The 27,028-nt window shown below is 34.9% G+C and overlaps 1 protein-coding gene across 2 annotated transcripts in view; it reads left to right on the top strand.

Annotated features, from left to right (window-relative positions):
• Positions 1-27,028, top strand: part of LOC141453154 (homeotic protein antennapedia-like) — a 1,160,806-nt gene that overhangs the window by 640,810 nt on the left and 492,968 nt on the right. For both annotated transcript variants that reach the window (XM_074125977.1, XM_074125975.1), the window contains exon 2: positions 19,087-19,131. The gene's annotated coding sequence lies outside the window, so the exon portion shown is untranslated. The remainder of the gene's footprint in view (positions 1-19,086; positions 19,132-27,028) is intronic.

The raw sequence follows: 27,028 nt of genomic DNA on the forward strand, positions 1-27,028 counted from the left end.
CATACCCACACACTTACACAGACAACAATTTTGAGCTTCATTTACCACTGCTATTCCAGAATGGGGATGAGCTCTGGAGAAAGTGTGCGATATTCTCTCCGGACAGCATGGTTACTATAGCAACCCACCCTGTCGCTGGACACTCATAGAATAATGAATCAAGTTACTCTGATTAGCTGTTCCACTATGTTCACTGGAGTTCCTGCTCCAGCCGTTCTTTCACCCATCCTGCTTCGCTGGCTAATGTAATTGATTAATTTATTTATCTGAGAAATAAATGAAACCAACATTTTTCAGTTTATTTGGAGGGACTAGCATTTATAAATTCTGCTGGGTTTTGTTTTAGGAAGAAGTGTGCCTTACATCTTGGATATTCATGTTTTTTATGCAATTCATTGAGAGTTCAATTTGTTCTGCATGTAATCAAAATGCACCAGGAAAGTTCCCAAATTTTCAGTTAAATTTTATTTTATTTTTGGCCTTTTTTGTGTACCGATTTCCAATCAGTTTCTTATTAACTTCCCCACGTACTTTTAGAATAAATAACAGGCCACTTGTAACATAGGAATATTAAAGGAAAATAATAACAAGTGGTATTTAGAAAAATAAAAAATTATTAAGTATTTTGAATTGACAAAATGTTAATTTTCCAATCAGTAGGATGTGTTTCCGCCTCTTTATTAGGGCTTGCATTCGACGGGGCATTCACCTAATAGGATTTTGAATAATTTCCTGAAAGATATTCTACCGTTAGTGCAACCCTTAACACCTGAAGCGAAAAATTAAGTAGTTTTTATTTTTGCACGGACTTTTCAAACGACCCTCGTATATTTTGAATACTGCTTGAAAATATGGAATAATTAACCCTAATTTAGATATCATAGATTATGGCCTTTTTAATTTGTATTTCTTTCAAGTTTTCGATTTCGGTCATCTTTAGGGCTTAAACTAGGAAAATTATTGTATGTTTCACATTGTTAATATCAAAGGATGGTTTCATAAAAGATAACCAATAATTTAAATTATAATGTCGGATCATTTTCACTATGGAATCAATACCATTGTTGCATTGTTATGCCATTTACTTTACTTCTTTTGCGCAATTATTTTTATACAGTACAAATGTGAATTACACTTAAACTATTTCTTGTTCAAGCTACAGAAATGGCAGCATGAACGTTCATCCTCCGCTGAGTCTTCCTGCTACTTTGGGCTCTACATACTCGTACAGACAAAAGCCTCATTTCGAATTCATTCATAACACACTTCTAAAACAAGCATTGACTAAACAAAATTAATATAAAATTTCTATATAAGACTACATTGGACTTCTCTCTAAATTGTAAATTAAAACTCAAAACGATTAATATGCAATTCTATCCTCAAACCTATGTGAACTTAGGGGATAGATGAAATGAAATCTTCATTGCTGATAGAGATTGCAGATCTCATAGCAAGGGTTGACCTTACTAACTTACAAATACAATTTTTTTTTTCTAGTTTTAACACAACATTACTTAATTAGCATATATTAGTAAAATTAAGTAAAGAAAAAGTATCAGGGTATCATTTAACTAACTAGTATAATCTTATGAAACGTAGTAAGAACAAAATTAGAAAAAATTCTTTTGATATTACCTCAAAAACTGTTACAATTTTTTTGAAGGGAGGACCAACGCCGTTTAAATTCATTTCTTTTCTTTCCAACCGCATTCAGACACTTCTGAATTTGTTTTAACTTGAGTCTACTTAGCATTGTTTTCATAATAGCTAAAATCTTAAACTTAACTTCCAGCAATGAGATTAATTCGAAAATCGTGGATGGTAACTTTAATACCATTTGTAATAACTCCGTCACCTAACAGGTTATCTTCTTTTCATAAACGGTGAAGTGTACTCAGTTCAATGTACGTCATTGTTTCGCTCCTACATTCTATGGAAAGGGCAAGAAATTTTTTCAGCACATTACCCTGCACCCTGTGCCCAATTCCCTTTTTTTGTATTTATTTTGTTTATTTAGGACTTCAAATTTGGCAAATTTGTTTGTTTACCTTACATGTGAAATTAAGGGTGAAAATAACATTAATAAAATAGCTTTATTAAAGCTATTCTGGGCGGAGTAGATGAGAGGTTAGTTCTAAGTAACACAGAGTGCGCGATGGTCTCGTGGAGAAGGAACTGGATGAGTAAGGAAGAAAGAGAGGATGTATGTGGAATTGTGTAGGTGTCCTTGTGTAGGTGGTACGTGAGCCGCTAAAGAAGAACGGGTTGAAAAATTCCACTTGGTGGCTGTGTGGCACAGCTTTGAGTGCAGGGGCGTTGCCAGTAAGACGGTTCAGGGTGAGTGCTCGGCAGAGAAGCTGAGAGAAAGAGAGCGCTGGAGAATGTGGGGGGGGCAGTAAGAGGCAGCAGTAACTCAGGCTTGGAGGCGGGAGTAAATCATCGCCCACCTACCTCCTCGCCACTGTCCGCCTCCAAAGACTGGTAGCAGTAGGCAGGCGAAGGCGAAGGGATGTGCACCAACCGGCAACAGTGTGCAGAGACTGGGCGGCAGGAGGTGCTCCAAGAGGCACCCCCAACGAAATGAATCCAATTCATCTCTGTCAGCCACTGTAAGGGATGGTAGTTGCCAACCCTAATCTACAATTCCACCGCTGCATCCCTCTTCACCAACCTTCTACACTCTCTCTTTCTGATACAATCCTCCGGTATCGCTCGTGCTCTTTCGCCTCCATTTTCCACCCACCACTTCCACTAGGAAGTGTTTAAGTAATAAGGGTTCTCCTGTCCCGTGGTCGGCACTTAATTCCACCTGATAATTAATTGGCTGTATCTTTACTTATGTTTTTAATACAGTATATGTGCAACTTGCTATTCTAACACTTCTCAAAATAATACCCAAGATAAACAAACTGTTACAATTATTATTGGGTTTTTCAATGGATAAAATGGATAGTAAATTGAGCTTATAATGAAATTGAAAACAATTAAAGCCCTTGAAATTTAATTATAATTTTCTATTTTCTTGAATATACAGCTTCTAAATACACCAAGGACCAAGGATAAACACGGAACTAGAAATATTTCGCAGAATCTGATAATGCGATCGCGAAAATTTGCCCAACATTGAGTTTTTACTGTAATTTTTTTTTTTTTTTTGAGCTAACAGTGCACTGCATCTAATATTAGTGATATCTAAATTCGACATTAGCCTTTATCTCCATACTGAGTGGAAGTAAATTTCGAGTAAACGACGTCTGTCATCGAGAGATCGAATTCACCAACTTCTCTCTAAAAGTCAATGTAAAGAGAAGATTCTATTCCATCCAAAACCATTGATTATGTTCTGTTTGTTTTGTTTGAATCTGTTCTGCAGGAGGTTTTTTTTTTTTTATCGATTCTATCCTAATACATGACCGGTAGTCTTGCAAACATTGACAGGCAGTTGGCTTGTAGCAGACAAACGCAAAAGCCTACGCTAAATAGCCTTCAACCAGTTCATTCTCGTTCATTTTTCGACATTGGCTCTTCATTCGCACAATTATTTTTCTGTTAGAAGGGACTAAATTTGCAACCAAAAAGGAATTTGCTCAGGAATCATAGGCCTAAAGTTCGACCCCAGTTAGCGGTCATTAGATTTACTTTTCTTCAGCGTCTCTTGCATATACTCAACTTACGATGGTTTTTACTAACTTTTTAACGCAGCTATAAACAAAAATATATAAATAAAAAGTCGTCTGGGTTATCAAAAACTCAGCCATGAACATTTTGAACATAACGTAAGAAACAGTTTTGATAGAATCATATTTATGACTACTACTTGAAAGTGAATCTTTCTTGGCTTATCAATAGCCATCCTATTCGGATTACATTCTTTCAAAGATCCTGACCAAAAAAAATTACTTATTTCAAATTTTCAAAAGGGCTCCTCACAGTAAATAAGCTGACCGTAAAAAACATGAGGGATCCTGGACCAGTATGACTTTCTGAGAGTAATATTTTTGTCACCAAGAAAATCGCATGGCCAACTTCGACGTCGAATAGGGTTTTGGAGGAAGTATTTTTCAACTTTTTGCTATTAGTATAATATGTAGCTGAGTTCGGCTCAAGGTGTTTTGCTGAGATTTTCTCATCTAAGCATAAAATTGATTAAAATATTTATTTTTGAAATTAAGCAACTAATTCTAATATTTTTGGTTTCCAATACCACGAAAAATGAAGAGAAATATTTATAGCTACAAGTAATTTAATCGAGGTGGCTTAGATTATAATTCAATAAAGGAATCCATCACCCTTTCTTAATTGATTATCCAAAGAGTATCCAAACACTTTAGCCCAATATTAGAATTACCAGTCCTCTTTGGTAATAAACTATTTCGAGATATTTTTTTTTTGTTCATTAGCATATTGTAATTATCAGTAGTGATGCTGCATTTTTTAATATCCTTCTTGATGATACATTTCTGTAATCCTTTTATCCAGCAGGCGAGCCACTCCCGAAGTTACCTCTAGCCCAAGAATTATTGTCCAAGTGTGTTGGGGATAACAGAATGGGCTGTGCGCTCTCCCTAAAATATTACCCCAATAAGTTAGTACTAATTTAAAACAAGGGTAACTTGGACTCATCCCCAAACCAAAGCCTGACAAAATGATGTACACTTTAATACTTTTACTGTTTAACAATTTTTTACCTTTAAATATACTTTAATAATTTTTATGTATAGTTTATCAGGATTTATTTAGCTATTAGTTTACAATAAAGTACAAGTTACTAAACAATAATAATAATTGTGTGAACCTCGCTCGACTTTCAAGAATCTTACGAGGGTCGTTTGAAAAGTCCGTGCAAAAATAAAAACTACTTAATTTTTTGGGGTAAACCTTTTTTATTTTTCAACATAGTCTCCTTTTAGGCTTATACACTTCGTCCAACGCTGCTCTAGTTTGTTGATCCCTTCCAAATAATAGGATTTGTCCAAGTCTGAAAAATAGCCATTCGTTTCTGCAATCACCTCCTCGTTTGAATAAAATCTTTTTCCCGTCAGCCATTTCTTCATATTGGGGAACAAATAGTAGTCCGAGGGAGCCAAGTCTGGAGAATAGGGGGGATGTGAAACGAGTTGGAACCCTATTTCCATTAATTTTGCGACCACAACTGCTGAGGTGTGAGCTGGTGCGTTGTCGTGATGGAAAAGGACTTTTTTGTGGGCCAATCGTGGGCGTTTTTCTTGCAGCTCGGTTTTCAAACGGTCCAATAAAGATGAATAATATGCACCAGTAATAGTTTTACCCTTTTCCAGATAGTCGATGAGGATTATTCCTTGCGAATCCCAAAAGACATTCGCCATAATCTTTCCGGCCGAAGGAACGGTCTTCGCCTTTTTTGGCGCAGATTCCCCCTTGGTAACCCATTGTTTAGATTGTTCTTTGGTCTCATGAGTGTAGTGATGTATCCATGTTTCATCCATAGTGACGAAACGACGCTTAAAGTCCTGCGGATTCTTCTGGAACAGCTGCAAACCGTCCTTGCAACACTTCACACGATTTCGTTTTTGGTCAAGCGTGAGCAATCGCGGCACCCATCTTGCGGATAACTTTGTCATATCCAAATGTTGATGCAAAATATTATGTACCCGTTCATTCGAGATGCCCACAGCACTAGCAATCTCACGCACCTTTCCTCTTCTGTCATCCATCACCATATCATGGATTTTATCAATGATTTCTGGAGTAGTAACCTCAACAGGGCGTCCAGAACGTTCAGCGTCACTTGTGCCCATATGGCCACTCCGAAAATTTTGAAACCACTTATAAACTGTTCTAATCGAAGGTGCAGAGTCACCATAATGTTTATCAAGCTTCTCTTTAGTCTCCTGAGGCGTTTTGCCTTTCATAAAGTAGTATTTAATCAACACACGAAATTCTTTTTCGTCCATTTTTTGAAAATCACTCGACTTCCTCGATTCAAACGAATGCCAAACACAAAGAAATAGACCGATCTGGCTGAAACTTGGTGTGTGTTCTTCCAAGAGATGCTACTAACTAAACATAACCTCGATACGCGCCAGTAGTGCTATCTCTCTGACTTTGCACGGACTTTTCAAACCACCCTCGTAAGTTGTACCAGGCGTCATTAATTCTTATTAAAATTTACTGTTCCTTTAAACCTTTATATTTGATAGAAATGATATTTAGCAGCCCAAATCCATAATTTAAATCCAATTGACACCGAAAAAATGGTTTCAAATAAAAGCTGCAGACCTAAATTTGTGCGATGGCGCATCCAATTGGATTTTAAAAAAATAAAATAATCCGTTAAGAAAAAGACCCAGCGAATTGTAGAATTTGTATCACAAACTTTCAGTTAGGCACCATGGTAGTTAAGTATAGCCTACTTTCCAGGTGGACTTTACGTCCAGCTCCCAAATTAGGTTTCTTAGACGGAGGCGGCTAGCATACGTAGCTTACTTTAAATTTCTCACAAAATTAATCATTAAAATAAACACTAAGACCTAGAACGGGACTCGGACTCATTACAATACATTTTAGGATTGAAGAACTCGCATTTAACCGCTCGGCTACCGTAGCGCCAGGTACCATAATAGTATTCAAATGAGATGTAGACTAATCAAATGTTTCTGGTGAAAATTCTAACTCATTTTTGGCATCTTTATTTTTAATTTCTTATACTAAAAATAAAAGAAAAATTAATAATTTTTTTATGTGTGTTTAGGTATTTGTGCTACAATCAGCGCGTTGGCGCTATAAGTAACAATGATAGAAGTGAATGGTATATACAAAAGAGTGAAGAAGTTACCCAGTGGTAACACTCCAAAACATTAGACTGTTAGTCACTCTCTTCACTTGAGAGGAGATAGTGAGGCTATTTTCTTTTAAGACGTCTTGTCCGGTTGTCAGGAAGAGTTCTAGAAGAAAAGATTTTGAGCTAGAGGATTTATATGAGATTGCAGGCTGAAGTGGAGTTTCCTGTATCGTGTTTCAGCGACTTGTGTGGTAAAAGGAATGTTAAGGTCTACATGTATAGTCCAGGTTGGAGACATAGGCGCCACGGTAGCCGAGCGGTTAGAGGCGAGACCTGTAAAGCTAATATTTATTGTGGTACTGGGTTCGATTCCCGGTCTTAGGCCTTGGATTTTATTTAATGGCTAATAAAAGATATTTACAGTAAAGTATGTTTGCTAGTCGCCTCCGTCCATGACACCTAATTGGTAGTTGGAAGTAAAACCCGCCTGAAAAAAAAAATAGGCAATTACTTTACTATTACTACTTTTAATCAGGTTGGAGACATAAAATGGAGCGTCTACAACAGGTCGAAGTATTTTAGATTGTAGCGAATCCTTTGGATATTGGAGCGCTTGGTTGAATCCCACAGCTCTATTCCATACGCCCAGATAGATTTTAAAATAGTTGTATAAATTAGTATTTTGCTGTCTTAAGTTGTCGATAGCTTCTGTTTAGTTCTGTTCTCCTAAGTCTAGTGAAGGGTTATTATTTAATGCCTATTAAAATATAATGGAGGAAATTTTAGATTATCAACGAATACGAGATAATGTCTAATTTTAAATTAAGTTCTGATGCTGATTGAGGATTCGGACGTAAGTTAACGTTCTTCAACTATTTAAGGCAGTTTTTGGGTAGAGGTTAAGGCTTCTATCGAAATGGGATTTTAAGGCAGTATGTGCGTGTAACACGTATGCTAAAATTTTGTGCTGTAAATATAAAAGTATAAGTTGGGAGAAAACGCTATTTACTTCAAATTTTGATTCATTTTTCCGCCCTCTATTTGTAAACTACTCCAGCTGATTTTTTTCTAAACTTGGTTTTCTAACTCTTGATCAAAAATAATAGTTTTTTTGTTAGATTTTGTTTTTCAGTATTGTATATGTTGAAGAACAGAAAGCGGAAAAGAAAGAAGCCTTTGGTAATTTAGAGCAGCTCATTTTAGTGAGGTAAACTTGAATTAAAGAGGAATTACGACTGTACCACCTTGAATTAAATAGAATCTCAGTTCTTATTGTAATGTTCGTATAGAGGACGATATTCTGCATAACGTACAGGGAGTGCGCGTGTACTCTGGGTAACTTTCAGTACTCCAGGCTTAAGCTTTACAATGCCGTGAGCTCTATTACGCTCTATTGTCTCTCGGCCTTGCAGTCCCTACAATAGCGCTCATATAGTGTAGCCCTACAGCCTATTGCCTTCTAATAATGCCCAGCAAACAAACAATAAATACTGTTTATTTGAGCACAGTGGCCAACTAAATCCGAAAAACTGATTATATTCTCATTTTTCAGTTTTCCAGTCTGCATGATGTTCCTATCCAGATAGTGCAGTTATGCTCTTAGTTATCGTTTCAAGAATGAAACGCTTTGACTCAATCGCTGCCAAAATACAAGTGCACTGCCAAAAACAATTTCCATTTTATTTTTGCTTCCTTCTACTGCAACTGCTACTGGTTTACGAAATAATTGCGTTCATGTCTAATTATCCGTTGAAAACATTGTGAACCACTTAGTCGGAAATCTTGTGTATCTGTGAGTTCAAAATCCTTCAATTGTAGCTCTACTTAGTGGATTTTTTTCCCTCATATTTTTACAAAAATTTATCCAAATACAATAGATTCTTTGAACAAGATAAATTCTAGTACTCAAACCCACTTCTGTAACCTTTCTCTCCTTATTTTCTCCTAGAAAATACATAAAGGGCACTTCTGTCTTGGGGGGGGGGATGATTAAACTCCTCTCCAAAGTGATATTTCGATAGAACTAGATTATAAAGAAGGATTAAATAAAGCAATCTAATTCCAAGTTCGAAGCCATCTTTCAACCGATCTTTACCGAATAACCAATGTTTTGACCGAATTGTCTCTCTAAAAAAAAAATAATAATTCATAATCATCTTAAAATTTCATTCGTCAAAGAGTTGATTACATTTCAAAATTAAAAAATAAATAAATAGGATGAAATAGAAGTGAAAAATTTCAAATGCCAATAATGAACAAAAATGCCAGAATCTAACTTACGGTTTCTGACGTACAACTTGTGCTCCCGTTTATTTAGGTCCAACTGCACTTCCTTATTGTCAAATATCTAGGGGTTTACAGTGATAAACGGCTAAAATGGAAGTCGCCACAAGTCTCTAACCACAAGAAATAAAAAAAAAAAAAATACCTTATCACTTACCAGTTCGACTTCTTGACCAACACTAACCAACAAAAATACAGAGATACATCGCGCTCGTGAAATCAATTTGGACTCCCAAGTCATTGGGGTCAAACCGAGCATTCCAATCATTGCAATCCAAATTTTTTTTTTTTTTTTTTTGCCGAATAACAAATACTTTACTCACTCTCTTCAGACAAACCAGGTCGTAATGATCTTAACATTCCTTTCGACGAAGACTTAATATTGCTATCAAAAAAATGCATATCTTTTTATTTAGTCATCTAGATATACTTTTCTCCATCAACTTTCATCAATACCCTCATGAAAACATCGAAAGTGGCGTAGACCACGCGATTTCTTGACGTCAGAAAATATATATACAGGATGACCAGTGTTATATGCTCCACCCACTTTTTTTTTAACGGCGGGAAATTTCGAAAAAATAAAAAACACGTATTTAATCATTTTTAGTCTAGTTTATTTTCAGTGATTGACCCATTTTTTTAAACCCCTGTATCTCGAGATACAGCATCCAACTTTGTTTTTTCAAATGGAACATTACATTTTTTTTGCATATTTTTATAGTATTTGAGCTCCTAAAAAAAACAAAAAAAAATTGAAATCAGTTAGGTTTTTCAAAAGTTATGGTAATTTAAAATATGAAAAACAAATTTCAGTTTATTGTCAAAATTACGTTTTGTTTAAAGAATCTGTTAAAACTGAGCACAATCCACGGATAGGCAAGCCAAAACACTGGACTCCCACGCTTTGTTTGTAGCAGCACTTATTTGGCGAAGTCAAGATCTAGGCAGGCTAGAGTTATTCGACGTTTCAGATCATCGACTGAAGCCACGAGATTAGGGTTACTGTACACTTTATTTTTTAGATATCCCCACAAAAAAATAGCCTATTGAGGTTAAGTCCAGAGATCGAGGTGGCCACCGGATGGGACAATGAGGAGTACCTAAGCACTTTTCATGGAAATTTCTGCCCAGGTAACCTCGAACAACTCTCGCATTATGTGGCGGGCAACCATCTTGTTGAAAATACATATCTAGCCGACGTTGTAGAGGAACATCTTCAAGCAGGACTGGTAAAATGTCTCTTAAAAAAAGTTAGATATCTTGCACCAGTTAAGTTCTCTCTGTAGAAGTATGGGCCAATTAGTTGATTTACTAAAACTCCACACCAAACGTTTGTAGAAAAAACAACCTGAACGTCGAATAACTCTAGCCTGCCTAGATCTTGACTTCGCCAAATAAGTGCTGCTACAAGCAAAGCGTGGGAGTCCAGAGTTTTGGCTTGCCTATCCGTTGATTGTGCCCAGTTTGAACAGATTCTTTAAAAAAAATTACGTAATTTTGACAATAAACTGAAATTTGTTTTTCATATTTTAAATTACCATAACTTTTAATAAACCTAACCGAATTCAACAATTTTTTTTTTTTTTTGTATTTTTTAGGAGCTCAAATACTATAAAAAAAAGGAAAAAAATATAACGTTTCATTTGAAAAACAAAAGTTGGATGCTGTATCTCGAGATACAGGGGTTTAAAAAAATGGGTCAATCACTGAAAATAAACTAGACTAAAAATGATTAAATACGTGTTTTCAATTTTTTCGATATTTCTCGCCGTTTTTAAAAAAAAAGTGGGTGGAGCATATAATTCTGGTCACCCTGTACTTTTTCCCTTTATATTTCTATCGTCAGATTATTTACTTATTGTAAGTGCTTCACCTCCCTGCAGTCGTATATTTCAAATTAATAAATAAATGATTTGATCGCTCCATTGAGTCCTTAGCAAACTATTTTAAAGTTTTTCAGGCTTAATGGGCCTAAAAATAGACTTTATGGACATGTAAAAATATCAAAAACTTTGTTGTAAGCTACATGTAGGAAGGGAATTGCCAGATATGTATATTAGTAATTTCCAGTTCGATAACTTCTGAATGCATGCATGAGAATGGTACTCAGTAAAAATATACGTACAATCGAAAAATCAAAATAATATTTGATAGATAATAATATATTAATCGTTTACAATATTTTTACATCTGCTATCCGAGGACAAAAGGATCAATTGCCCTGCTAGCAACTCTCGCTACCTGTCACGGAGAATTCTTCTCTTAGAGATTCTTTTAATTTGCCCCCAAACACATTTGTTAGGGCAACCCTTTTGGAAACATGGCCCTTATTGTTGAGCGATCCAGTAAACGAGGGCATTTTTTTCCCCCCTCTCTTCCAAATCTAAAACCTTTGCTATTATCATGTTTATACTCACCTCAATAAACATGCATGTGCAGAGCACTTTTGGGGGCCGATTTACGATCAACTATAGCATCCCCATCATGTGCACCACTTCCGCTTCTCTGACCCTCAATAGCTTTCACTAGTCTACAGCATGGTGGTGATGTTCTCTGGATACATATAGTACCAGAAGCAACTTTGTGAGCGTAGCAAGCGAGAGAATGTCGTTGCAGCATGTTACTCCATCCATTCACAGTCTGATTGGTCGTTTATCACCCACGTATAACACGCCCCCGCATCTCTTACTCGACCCAAACTCAATTTTGTTCGCGCTCAACCACTTCTACAGGCTGCCAGTAAATTTATGTTTCCTGCGTGTTAATAGTAGTAATCAAACACGAATATTTTTCAAAAATATCGATACAATTATTTCATCCATACAATTATCTAATCCGATTCTTTAGATTGTAGATTTTTAACTTCCTCATTTCTACCGTTTATCAGTTTATCAGTTATCAGTTTATCAGTTTATCAGTTTATCAGTTTATCAGTTATCAGTTTATCGATTTATCAGTTTGCTAAAATACTTCTTTAAAAAACTTCTAAATGAATTCAACCACATTGCTTTTACGGTGGATTAAAGCTATGTTTTTATTCACCTTCTGGCGTTTGAAATCCGAGATGCCACTATGTTTTAATCTTCATAGCTTTCTTATTACTTCGAAGATACGATTAAATGTATTTTATTTTATTTTTAGAAAGAATCTTCTGTGAGTGAAGATAGACTATTGCCAATTCTAATCATAATGTTTTTATTTGCTTTTTGTGCCAAGCTTTCGATCTTCAGATTAGCTGTGGAACAACATATATTTTATGTAAAACAAAAACTTGTTTCAATAGGCAACACTGACTCGCCATAAACGGGCGCCACGGTAGCCGAGCGGTTAGAGGCAAGACCTGCGAAGCTAATATGTGTTGTGGTACTGGGTTCGATTCACGGACTTAGGCTTTGGATTTTATTTATAGGATTAATAAAAGAAATTTACAGTAAAGTATGTTAGTCGCCTCCGTCCACGACACCTAATTTGGTAGTTGGGCGTAAAGCCCCGCCTGAAAAAATGGGCGATTACTTTACTTTACTTGCCCTAAACAAGACATTGTAAAAACGACCTCTCAGTAAATAATCACACCTACAATGTAAAACAAATTACAATTCTTCCTAAGTATAAGACAAATATGTAGTTCTGTTTGTGTAAATATGTTTAATTGCCCTAAAGATGACCTAGTTCCCAGGTCGAAAGCTTGACAAAAATACAAATACATAAAAAATAGGTCCTTAGGATCAAGGCGTCGAAGGGGCCACTAACTCTAACCGTTAATCTCTTCTGTAGCTCTCATCGTTCATATACAACCCTCATACTGTTTTCGTTTACCTGCCATTCTCGTAGCAGTACCTTCTCAAATCCGTTAGATAACCTTGCCTCTCAGTGATTTTTTTTTGGTTTTTTAATGATTTAAGGCGCGTCAACATCTAAGGTTATTGGCGCCCGGTGCTTTTTTCAGTGCACTGCCGGCTGTAGGCCTTCGAAGACCTGAAAAGAACCCAATTGGATTCTGGATTCCTTGGTTGTCCTGATACCCGAAAAAGGCTCACTGATTTCCTCTGACCAAATTCATCAATTCTTTTTTATACAATCCTTTATCAGCTTTGATGAACACGCTGTTTATATCAGGACTTTCCAAACTACCTGACTATTCTTACTATAGTAACCTGTTGTTCTCTAGTTACTTCCAGCGAGCATCACTCTAGGGTCTCCGAATTTCTGCTCATCAGAAGCACGTGACATTGGGATGTAAATAAATGAAGGGGCACGTACATTAAAATCAGATTTTTAAGTTTTGTAAATGAAATATTATAAAATTATAATTAGGCACATAATTTATGATAATAAGACAGTATAATATTATAGTAGATGGATTCGTTGGCAAGTTGTTCACTATGTTTTTGTCAGTTTGATTGCTCGAGATAATTATATCTGAGGTTAATGTGCCAATATTTCTTTGGTAGTTAGTAAATATTATTGGTAGATTTATGATCTGTTTGTTTGTGTAATAATTTATAGTTTGCATATTAAAATGCGACATTAATGGTAACTTGAACATGCACTAAATACCTCTTTATTCATTAGTAATAGTAACGCCCACAGGGCAGTCCGTTGCAACAAATTATCTCTTCAGCAATCCATTACTTTCTTAATTTTCCTCAGTATAAATACCTTTGTAGACTAGATCAAATCTCAGTTTCTTAACTTATCTCAATGTCAAAATTAGATCTTATATACTATTATTTTACACTTTTTATTCGAAAAATGGTACAAGTTAGGTAAATATTATTATTGATCTTCTAACATACTAACTGAGCCGTTCACTACAAAAATCGGATTAACTCCACTATTTGAAATATCTTAAATTTAAGAGTCAAAGCCATTGGTTCTGTCATAACGTTTTATATTTATAATAAATTTCCCAAATAATAAAGATTAACACCATTAAACGACCAAATTTTTTTGGGCCATTGAAAAATAATTTATTTTTGAAGCCATTTTGGTTAATACCGCGCTCTAATTTAAATCGTTCCAATAAGTCATCTCAAATTCAGTAGCAGGCGCTGAATGATAACGGTAAATTTATTTGAATTTATATTATAAACAGGAATTTTAAAAAACTATGTACACTATTTCATCGAATTTCTCCATTTTTTGTATTGTTTTATGTAGTCAATGGAGTTGTGCAGTGAACGGCTCAACTGTGAGAGCCCCTAAAATTTTATTATTTAATTCCAAAATCGATAGAAGTTGATCTCCTTTGGAACCAAGTTTGGTCCGATAAATCCTGTAACGTATTAATGAATCAAGGATCCATGCACATCGGTCCCACAACAACAACCTGGAACGGGATTCCAAAATCAAAGAAATTTTTTTTGAAAAAATGCAAGATAGATAAATAAACAAATGGTTTTTTATGAATGTTATAACGTTTGACAACACTGATTTTTACATCTTTCACTTAAATTGGTATTACCCCCCACACTAGACTTAAAAGAACAGACGCTATCGACTACTTGAAAGACTCTTAGACGACAGATCAAACCTCTCTCAGGACAACAAAAGACTAATTTATACTTCTATTTTGAAACCCATCTGGGCGTATGGAATAGAGCTGTGGGGTTCAACCAAACGCTCCAATCTCCAAAGGATTCAATCTCTACAATCTAAAATACTTCGAATTAAATGTATCCAACCTGACCTCGTACACACTGACCTTAACATTCCTTTTGTCACACAAGTTGCTAAAACAAGATACAGAAAACTCTCCACTTCGACCTGCAATCTCATACAAATCCTCTAGCTGAAAATCTTTCTTCTAGAACTCTTCTTGACAACCCGACAAGACGTCTTGACGTGACAGTGATGGCCTCGTGATCTCCTCGCAAGTGAAGAGAGTGACTAATACGATAGTCTAATGTTTTGGAGTGTTACCACTGGGTAACGTATACTTCTGTTATTCAATGTTACTCTGTTATCACTGTTACTTATAGCGCTAACGCGCTGATTGTAGCATAAATAAATGAAAAAAAAAAAATGTGTATAAACCAAAGGATTTTACGTGTCTTAATACTTAGTAAACTAAACCACTACGATGGTATGCTTACGCATATACAATATATTCTGTTCAAACACATATTGATTATTCACAGAGGGTAAAAATGATTATCCCCAATTTTCGGCATTAATGCCATTTTGTTCACCTAGGAATTAGTTCATCTTTACAGCTTAAACGTGAGCTGTATTTATGAGTTACTTTGTAAGGGTTAATTAGTCTATCTGATTATCTGAATGCAGTCTGTTTCATTTAACAATACTTTATATTTTATTTTTTTTCAATTATATCATTTTTTGGTACGCGTCATCATCTGACATCATTGACGTTTAGATCATTTTTCAGTGCACGGCCAGAGCTGTAAGAAGCTCCTAAGGGTAAAAAAAAATCTAAGGACCCCAGCTAGATTCGAACCCGGTTTCTCTTCGTTCGTTGGAATGCAGTATACGCTAACCACTAAACTAATTCCTTCTCTAAGGAGTTCTATTTCTAATTACATTCAAGTAATTAGAAAGAACATATCTATTAGAAAAATTATTGCATTCAAATTAAAATATTATATTTATATATTGCAAATATAATAACCATGTTTCAGATTAGATGCAAATTTATTACATTGTTTCAGCATCTATACAATCGTTTAATATATACATATATATATAATGCAGAAGTTTAGTTGTTCACTATTTGACTAGTCACTTAATAAATCAAGAGAATCTAGCAGTTCGTTATTCATTGCTCTATTCATGACGTCAGACTACTATAGCGGACTAGAACATGTCTTTATTTGATACTGAAGGCGGACTACCCATTCGAATATGAAGGCGAGCGAACGGTTCCGCACAATATTTTAATCTAATCGCCTATTTTGGTTTTATTAATTTATTTTGGAAAAAAATTTGTTCATTACTTTGAAAGAGTACAGAGTTATTGATTCCTTTCTACTGAATTTATTAACGACGATCCAGCTCATGAATCTTGTCCAATGTGTTATTACTTCTAATTTTTATTTTTTTTTTACAAAGTAACGCTGTTATTCTTGTAATTCAATGTGTCAAAGCGGTTTTCCTTTTATATGGCGCGCACTTGAAGTAAACTTAAATCCAAATCGGATCATGAATTAACAATTGATACTTTTTCCCAGAATTAATTGTCTGGATTGGAATAATTCAGTTTCTTCTTCGCAGTTTCAAAGATTAGCAGACTATTCATGATCATGATGGATAGAACAGCATTCAAGGTGACTTTGACGGAAGAAATTATTGTTTTTTAAAATTTTATCTAACCCCTCGCTAGAGCCTTTTTCATGTGCTCTGCCGATCTCCGAACTGGGATTTTCTTGTTATCTTGACAAACTCTGCCTATCACTAGACAGTGAGCTGTACGAGGGTCGTTTGAAAAGTCCGTGCAAAAATAAAAACTACTTAATTTTTTGGGGTAAACCTTTTTTATTTTTCAACATAGTCTCATTTTAGGCCTATAAACTTCGTCCAACGCTGCTCTAGTTTGTTGATCCCTTCCGAATAATAGGATTTGTCCAAGTCTGAAAAATAGCCATTCGTTTCTGCAATCACCTCCTCGTTTGAATAAAATCTTTTTCCCGCCAGCCATTTCTTCATATTGGGGAAGAAATAGTAGTCCGAGGGAGCCAAGTCTGGAGAATAGGGGGGATGTAAAACTAGTTGGAACCCTATTTCCATTAATTTTGCGACCACAACTGCTGAGGTGTGAGCTGGTGCGTTGTCGTGATGGAAAAGGACTTTTTTTGTGGGCCAATCGTGGGCGTTTTTCTTGCAGCTCGGTTTTCAAACGGTCCAATAACGATGAATAATATACACCTGTAATAGTTTTACCCTTTTCCAGATAGTCGATGAGGATTATTCCTTGCGAATCCCAAAAGACAGTCACCATAATCTTTCCGGCCGAAGGAACGGTCTTCGCCTTTTTTGGCGCAGATTCCCCTTTGGTAACCCATTGTTTAGATTGTTCTTTGGTCTCAGGAGTGTAGTGATGTATCCATGTTTCATCCACAGTGACGAAACGACGCTTAAAGTCCTGCGGATTCTTCTGGAACAGCTGCAAACCGTCCTTGCAACACTTCACACGATTTCGTTTTTGGTCAAGCGTGAGCAATCGCGGCACCCATCTTGCGGATAGCTTTGTCATGTCTAAATGTTGATGCAAAATATTATGTCCCCCGTTCATTCGAGATGCCCACAGCACTAGCAATCTCACGCACCTTCACTCTTCTGTCATCCTTCACCATATCATGGATTTTATCAATGATTTCTGGAGTAGTAACCTCAACAGGGCGTCCAGAACGTTCAGCGTCACTTGTGCCCATATGGCCACTCCGAAAATTTTGAAACCACTTATAAACTGTTCTAATCGAAGGTGCAGAGTCACCATAATGTTTATCAAGCTTCTCTTTAGTCTCCTGAGGCGTTTTGCCTTTCATAAAGTAGTGTTTAATCAACACACGAAATTCTTTTTCGTCCATTTTTTGAAAATCACTCGACTTCCTCGATTCAAACGAATGCCAAACACAAAGAAATAGACCGATCTGGCTGAAACTTGGAGTGTGTTCTTCCAAGAGATGCTACTAGCTAAACATAACCTCGATACGGGCCAGTAGTGCTATCTCTCTGACTTTGCACGGACTTTTCAAACGACCCTCGTAAGAGGCTTCTAGGAAGAGAATGTTTAAAGGCTGGCAGCTGGATTCGAACTAAGAGTGTCAACGTTTGGGAATCACACAGGAATTGTATTTACTCTAATGAAAGTAAGAATAAAGTGACTACAATAAACAGGAATACCACAGTTAAATTTAAGTAACTGTTTGTATAAACCACAAATAATTTTCAACAAAATTTATTAAAGTTAATTTATCAAAATTTACATCATGATCAAGTAAATCACATTTATTATTGCACTGTTCCTAGATTTGTAAACATAATGTTATTTGTGTTAAACCGAATAGTTTACTATAATTAAAATGAAGCCAATTTTGATATTGTACCAATAACATTGCCAAAATTTAATATCTCATTAATTAACACTTGAGTTGTTTTTTGTAACATCATGCTATATCAAGCAACTAATAATGCTATAATAAAACTAATCTGACATGCTATAAAAATTTTACAGTCAATTTATTTAATAGTTATTTATTTAACAAGTGTGGAAAGTGGTACTTTTCCTCACGCGAGGCAGGGTTTGCACGCACGAGCGAGCGAAGCGACGCGTGTGCAAGTGCAAATTGCCGAGTGTGAGGAAAATACTTTACACTCGAGTTAAATATTATATTTTTTCTGCTACCATTAGATTTATTAACTAAAAAAATTAAAAATTTCATTTTTACAGTCTACAAAAAGTAATTTATTTATTATAAACATTTATTGTTATATTACAATTATTTACATTACTTACGTATTTACATTACTTATTACATTTTCTGCTGTTTCTTTTATTGATGGAGGAGTGTTTTCTAAACAGGCATCACTAGAATCCATTTTAAATTTCTATAAGGTAACACTATAACCTTTTTAACTGTTATAATTAAAAATATCTAATTATTTATTAAAGTATTATTTTTATTTCTATATTCCTTTCAATTTTTATTTTATTTTTTAATATTCGTTTTTTAATTATTTAAATAAAATAAATTTAAATAAGCTTATTAGAGTTTTACAGAAAATATTTATGTTAATAACAAAACTTCTTATATCAAGGAAGCACAATAAAGTTTTTCCACACACTAGTGCGGAAAGTGACACTAATGGGAATTTCCCCCCACTAGTGTGGGAAGTTAGGCATTACACAGCTGATTTTAATTGAGTAATGAGAACTTCCCTACATGGTTGCAGAAAAAGTATATTTCTTTCTCTCCAATGAGGATTCAATAAAAGTTAATCTATAGTAGTCCTTCTGGAAAAAAAAATTAAAAAAATTGTGATTAATATTAAGAATAACTTGTAAACATTTTCATTTTCAGAGACCCCCGAGTGTCTGGCGGAGCAATGAAGCGGGAAAGAATAAGGTAAACCTTAAAATTTGTTTATGATTATATTTAGTTGTGTTCTGTACTTATATTTATAATTTTATGTCTTGTTTGTAGTAAAACAAATAAAAATAAATTTCTGATACAAGCCAGACGCCCCCTTAGGATTCACGAGGAAGGGGCGCGCACTACAGTTTGGGAAACACTGCTGCACATAGCGAATGTAGTCTAAAACTAAACAATTATGGCGATAAGATCTCTAAAATTATGAATAAAATGTAATACTCAAAAAATTTAATATGAAACTTAAAACAATTAACTAAAATTGTACGTATGTCTTACACGAGAAAAATACCTAATACAAAATGCTACACAAGAATGAGTGCAATACTACACTATGCATTTCAGGCTTAATATTCAGTTATAAAATCTAGCTATACCAATAAAACATGGATATAAAAATCGATGCGAATTCCGGTAGTATAGTTATGCAACGGTTGCAAGGAAAATCCAGTAAAACTAACGAAGATTATTATATTTTTCTCTTTTTTTAAAAACCTCTGCAACCAAAACTGGTCGACTTAAGGTTTAAAATGTAAGCTTGGCTTGAAAATACAATTTAGAAACTGGAAATAAGGAAATTTCAGTAAAAGTGACCTTTGATTTTTTGTGTTTTTCACTGTTTTAAGTTGTGTAAGGGCTGTTCGGCCAAAATTGTGCGAAATAGCGTAATATTGAAAAACAATTACAATAATTTGTTTTTCATTTCCTATAAAAGATTAACTTTCCAAATTTTCTTGAAAATGATGTGTACATTCTTGATTATAAGTTAATTTTTTTAAGGAAAACACTGGACAAATAGATTTCAAGATTAATTTTCATTAGTACTGATGTATCCTTTCTCAAATAACGAGTTATGACCGTTTTCAAGTTTGCTTCTTCTTTTTTTCACGGCTAAGAGAAAACTTTTTTAAAGAAATTATTAAACTCTAACAAAGTATAGTGATTGCAACGATAAAATGAGTTTAGGTTCGTCAAACTTTAACACCATTATCCAGTGAACAGCCGCTAACTCTTGACAACTTAATTAAAGATTCATAACATGTTTCAATGTGAAATTCTCCATAAGTCTTCAACAGTAGCCATGTAAATGGAGCAGAACAACTTTTTTTTGAAAGGGTGACAAACATACATATGTAAAAAAAAAGCGCAGCAATCAATCACTCCTTACAGGAATTTAGTTGCGAAAATGCGAGATGCTAATTTCGGTAAAATCCAGCAGTCGGTGTATATATCTATACTTGTTTTGTTAATCTAAATGAGAGTGTGCAAAAAATAACTCTTCGGGTAATTACTAAAGACTGAATGGTAACAACACCTTCAATTAAGTGCCCATTAAAGTTACCGACACAGAAAACGATATAATTATATCCAATTATACTTAACATAAAAAAATTATTCAAAAAAAACTTGAATATTTTAAGAATCACTGTGACAGATTTATAAATTTCCCTAAGTCGTTACGATCAGATAATAGAAACGACAGCTATTGCATAAGATACAATGCATGTTTGTACATGTCAAGGATAATTAAGAAATTATATTATTAATTATACTAATTTAATAACATATATAAACGTTTGAGATTTAGGTAATTCTAAAAAAATTAAAAAAACAAAACATAAGAAATTAATACTATACTTTTAAGTTCATTATATTTAACTACAAGATTTAATACACTTGTTTATATGTTGTAATAAATGTAAGCAAAAATATTTTAACACCATTCCCAGCCTTAATTAGAATTGCGCTTGAAATATTAATGAAGCGGTTACCTGTGAAATGGTGATACATTGACCAAAACCTTCATTTATGTTCTAGATTCTTCAATTTTAACAAAATAAACTCCAACTAGCCACCAAATTAGGGCTGACCAACGACAAATTTGTCCCTGGTTACTTGACACCTTTTATAATAGAAAGTGTTTCAGTTATTCAAACAAATAAGGTAGCCATGTTTTAGATAATTTTTGGATGTTTACAATTCGAGGCAAAAGATAATTTAATTTTTACTCGACAGAATCGCAATCCGGTCAGATCTATTCTTTACTGTCTGCCAGGACCATTACAAAACGATTTACTTATCAGCACACCCTCTACTGGAGAAGACTTGACAGGGTTTTAGGCACTCCAAGCGCTTTTTGGAGACTCGCTCAACCTTTTGCAGAAGGAAAATCAAGCTGAGGAAGATTACTGTCCTAATTACATAATATTGCCTCCTGAAGAACCATCTCTCAAAGGATAGTAGTGCGAATGGATGACCAGGCAAAAGAAAATTTGTATCATTTCCGTTGAAGTTTGCGATTCCTTAGGTTTAGTACCAGCAACTCAGAGCCAAACTCGTGATAGTAGTCTCTGCTAGTCTTTATCTAGGTATTCTTGATTGATGCTGGGCTGATATGAGTTGTTTCCTACTTAACGGGGAAAGTTCTTGTGCCTGAAGTACCTATTTTAATCATTAATACCTAATGACGGTTTCAGATTTCAGTTCCATATTTGGTTCCAGATTCGATTGAATCAAATGTATTATTCAGGCAGCTTCAGCTTTCCAGATGGCCTCCGAAGGAATACTGTCGATTTTCGAAGTTATAAATTTTTGTTCAGCAACTCCCTTCTGTTTCTTCAGTCTTAAGGTTTCCTAAAAAAAAGGGATTTCCTCATTATTCCTAGAGTTAATGGGCGCTAATCCCTCAAGATCCCTAAGATCAGAGCATTTGTCATCATCTCACCCTTCTAAACCAAAAATAGGATGCAGGTACTTCCGATCTGGCCCACACAATTATTTACGGATTTCTCACAAACAAAATGCAATATTGGTGTACTGACTGAGCACAGTGGTTCCAAATATTGCTCTAAAGAGAAGATGCACCTTCCAAATACAGTTCCTTTTTTTGCCATTGTTCTATTCTAAGTCAGGAAACTATCTATTTACAACTAGAGTCTGTATTCTTCAGCCATGTACTCATAGGTGTTTCTTGATGTATACGTATATTGGTAGCTCTTACACCAACTGATAATAATGCTAAATTCGCTGCAACCTAAGAGATATACAATAGCTCTCTGTTGTTCGTAGAGTTGGTCAGTACTTGAGCCGTTTATTTGAAGTTAAATAAAGTCTTGCGAAAAGTAAAATAATAATTTTTAGATTTAGAAGAACCTCTATTCTTTGAAAAGTGCTATGATATTTTGATTTGTCGGAAAGAATGAATCTTTACATCAAAAAGATTGATTTTTTTGGGGTTTTAACGGAATCAAGAATAGCTGAGAAACATTTAGATCTTTTTTAAACCCATCTTAAGACTCCCGTTTTTCCTGCTTCTGAGCTGTTTTGTAATTTTATCCACTTACTGAAATCAAATTTAATATCCTAAATTGATGAACTGAATTCTGACGATAGATGCACGATATTGTCCTGCATTTTCGATAATTACGAATGTTGATTAAGAAAACCGTGAATTTTGAAAATGTAACCGGAAAGATGACACACAAACACTGACAACTATTTATCACAGTCTCAATTAATTTTTTTTACAGTTTTGGAAGCTTGATTATTTTACTATCCAAAAAATGATGTTAATACATGCATACAGAAATATAAGAGATAGTAGGGGGGTATAACGTTGCCAAGCTAAAGTCTTCTACATGAGAGGCCAGCAAACAACATCCCCAATACTGTGGAAGAGCACCATGGGCGCTAGAGACTGAACTGCGTCGCCCCATCCTTTGGCCACCAGCCAAATAAAGTGGGACCGCAGTTCCGGACCAGCAGCAACTGCCTTCTATCTTCTTACTAACATATAACAGTATTGCAATTCTGTCTTCTTTCTTGTATACATTGTTTTTTGTCTGTTTGTCTAGCATCCAACTTCCTAAATACTACCAACAGAGAAGGGGCCTTGGTGCATTTCTATCTCGTACTTATGGCTTGCTATTATTTCAAGTAGCATTTGAATTTATTTCTTCTTCTTTTTTATGATTAGACTATTAATTCAGACATCTGCTTATTAGATAATCAAAAAGTCTTAATTCTAACGTCTGCCATCATGTACAGTGAATTGTGTTCCCACTAAACTCAAAGTAGATTTCGGGATTTTTAGAATTTCGCCAAAAAATTATTGGAACTACTTTCTCATTGCTTAAAATAATAACGACACATACTTAGTTTAACAAAGAAATTGATTTTAGAGTTCTGGGTAAACATAAATTAGAATTGTTTTTCAAGATCTACTGAGCACTGAAATGCCCGGATTTTTTTTTTATTTAAAATTTTATTGAATGTGTGGTTTAAAAGTAAACAACAAGAAACTAGCAACCGAATAACAATCATTTTAAAATTAAATGAGAGCATTTTTTAAAATCTTTTGGTTTTGTAAGATCGTTCCTGATGTATTCCTGATGTATGCATGGTAATAAATAAATAACTTGTTTTAAGCCCAATGTATGATAATGCCCAAAGTTCAAGTGAAGTAAATGAGAGACACGTTGTTTCAAAATTTTTCAAACTTGAAAAAAGAGTAATGCTTATTTTTTTCAGGCGGACTTTAACATCCAAATACCAAATTAGGCAAAGTTCTCATAATAAATATTAAATAAAAACCAACGCCTAGACCGGGAATCGAACCCAGTACCACAATTAGCTTTGCAGGTCTTGCCTCTAACTGCTCGGCTACCGTGGCGCCTAATTTTTCAAAATATTTTAAATTCAAAAAGTAGCGGTGAGGGGGCATATTTGAAGAGAATTTACATTTACTTTTAAGTATTCTGAACAGATCTATATCAATAAACAGTTCGTACATTAAATACATATCTAGACATTTTTTTAAATTTAAAAATGTTATGTCAAATGTTAATATCTTCCCCACCACTGGTGGGGTAAATTTGAACACAATATAAAATAGAAAGAAATGATATTACTTTACTCTGAATCTACCTTCTATCAGTTATTTCTCTCACTACTACATTACTTTCTCTTTTAAAACACTTTGAAGTTTGATGGGTTTAGGAAGTTTGAACAAAATATTCGGTCTGTTGCGCTTCTTAATGTAGGTTCGGACCACTTTCCCCTTCTCTGCGATTAAACAAAAAAAAAGTCACAAACTTGCAGGTCGGTAGGGCACATCTTAACTGTGATGTTGAAATGTGCCCCCTCTCCTTCCATAAAAGAAAATATAATATCCAACACTTTTTGCAATCAATTAGACTTTTGTAGATACTAGATTTAAGAATACGAATTCCAAATGTTGATAAGGACTAACAACACATACACCTTGTCCACTGCAATCTTCACAATACACTTCCACTGCAACAAAAATTTTACTCCCACCTTACAAAATATAACATTCCTCAATTCTGACTTTACCAAACAATGAAAACGAAGGGAAACTCTGTCAATTATACAACAGGTCTACCACAAAATATTGAGAAAATTACCATGTTTTAAATATTTGGCGAGAAATTAAAACTGTTCAAAGGTGCCCCCTGTTCAAATGTGCCCCTTCTCCTCTATAGGAATATACATATTTAATATAATATTTAATTTAATAGTCAATTTTTTGTTTAATCGTCTAAGAAACTTTAATTATCTTAAAGGTGAGTTTAAATTAAAAAGCACGCAATTAATAAGATATTAAACTATACTATGTAAAGCACAGTAAAAGTAAAAAATGGTGATAAGTTTAGTAAGTAATAAATTAAAGAGGAATAACTTGTAAATTAGGTGAATTGTCATCAACAGCAGTAATCTTATTTTATTAGACATTTAGATCGCCACCTATACAGAAATCTCTTTTTAAAAGGAGCAACAAAATTCTAACTAATTCCCCTATTTGTGTTGTAAAGGAGGTCCGAAAGTCGTAAACAAGATCTTTTAGTGCATACACACACATGGATAGAAGTGTTGGTGTGTGCCAAGAGATCAGAGCAGGGAGAGTATTGGATGCTGGTCTGTAGGAGGAGCAAGGTTGTAAAACAGGACCCCGGAAAGTGGTGCCACTGTGTGTATATTACACTCTGTATAGTGATCATTTTATGTGCCACTAATGTCCTCATAAAATGTTTCATTTAAGTAAGCCTTGCTTCCTCCACCATCATCATCCACACTCTTTAGTAGAGTGTGATGATTATATTAGATTATAGAATAGTTATGAAAATATGCTTTCTATGTCTATAAAATAAATTATAGAAGAGTATTCTACGTTGTTACAGGTTTATATACAAACAATGTGTGCTTTAAACTGCTTACATACACTGGTAAGCGGTTAAAGGTTTCTCTACCGGCTAACTTTATGGACTCGTAAACGTCAACGAGCAACAAGTCGGTTACATCGTTAGATTTCAGGACCCTTCCTTCTACAGACACACTTTGCCTTCCTTAAATGTACCTTACATTCACCACTTATTGACTCCTTACAGCTTTCTTCTTACATAATTCAGAATCTATTCACACTGAAACTGATTACTTCTAGCACTCTTAACGTAATTACTAGAATGTTCTTCTTTTTTTACAACTGTTTACTGAGAACAGGAGAAGAACTGCGATCGGGGAAGTACTTGGAAGATTAAAATTGTTTCAGAGAGAGTTACCTTTCATTGTTAGTCTTAAACATCTTTATTTTTTTATTCATACGACATTATACTTACACTGTTGAGTGAGCTCAATTTTTGATAATTAACGATTCCATTTTGATTTTTTTTTTGTAAAGTATACTTAAGTTTTGGCTATTTGAGGTTAATGGTTTCTAATTGTGTCAGGAAAATTGCAAAAGAATTGCAGTAATATTCCTTTACAAGTATAACATCTAAGACATTTTGCTGGAGACCTCTTAATTTTGTGGTCATCAGGGGTTATCTCTTGGCACAAAGTCCGAATACAAGCAATGATACCATCCCTGGCCATAACTTTAATGAAAAGTCTTGCTTTTTTTTAGTCAAGCCGTTCAAGATACACTGTTAATATTCTTGTTTGTAGGCAAAAGCCTGAAATCAATCGATAACTAACGCATATGTTGAAAAAATTAGTACAATACAAGTTGCGAGTTCTAATCTATGGAATCTTGAATCTGGGAAAAATTTAAATTTGCTCTCTCTTCTATCTAGTAGAAGATGAAAGGGTATTATTCTTTTTCTTGGTGGTCCTTAAATGTTCTAGAAGGACCTGGTTCATTATACGAGGGTCGTTTGAAAAGTCCGTGCAAAAATAAAAACTACTTAATTTTTTGGGGTAAACCTTTTTTATTTTTCAACATAGTCTCCTTTTAGGCTTATACACTTCGTCCAACGCTGCTCTAGTTTGTTGATCCCTTCCGAGTAATAGGATTTGTCCAAGTCTGAAAAATAGCCATTCGTTTCTGCAATCACCTCCTCGTTTGAATAAAATCTTTTTCCCGCCAGCCATTTCTTCATATTGGGGAACAAATAGTAGTCCGAGGGAGCCAAGTCTGGAGAATAGGGGGGATGTAAAACGAGTTGGAACCCTATTTCCAATAATTTTGCGACCACAACTGCTGAGGTGTGAGCTGGTGCGTTGTCGTGATGGATTTGTGGGCCAATCGTGGGCGTTTTTCTTGCAGCTCGGTTTTCAAACGGTCCAACAACGATGAATAATATGCACCTGTAATAGTTTTACCCTTTTCCAGATAGTCGATGAGGATTATTCCTTGCGAATCCCAAAAGACAGTCGCCATAATCTTTCCGGCCGAAGGAACGGTCTTCGCCTTTTTTGGCGCAGATTCCCCCTTGGTAACCCATTGTTTAGATTGTTCTTTGGTCTCAGGAGTGTAGTGATGTATCCATGTTTCATCCACAGTGACGAAACGACGCTTAAAGTCCTGCGGATTCTTCTGGAACAGCTGCAAACCGTCCTTGCAACACTTCACACG

The sequence above is a fragment of the Rhodnius prolixus genome, unplaced genomic scaffold (genome assembly GCF_049639745.1).
Source record: "Rhodnius prolixus isolate KJV_2025 unplaced genomic scaffold, Rpr scaffold_3, whole genome shotgun sequence".
NCBI lineage: Eukaryota > Metazoa > Arthropoda > Insecta > Hemiptera > Reduviidae > Rhodnius > Rhodnius prolixus.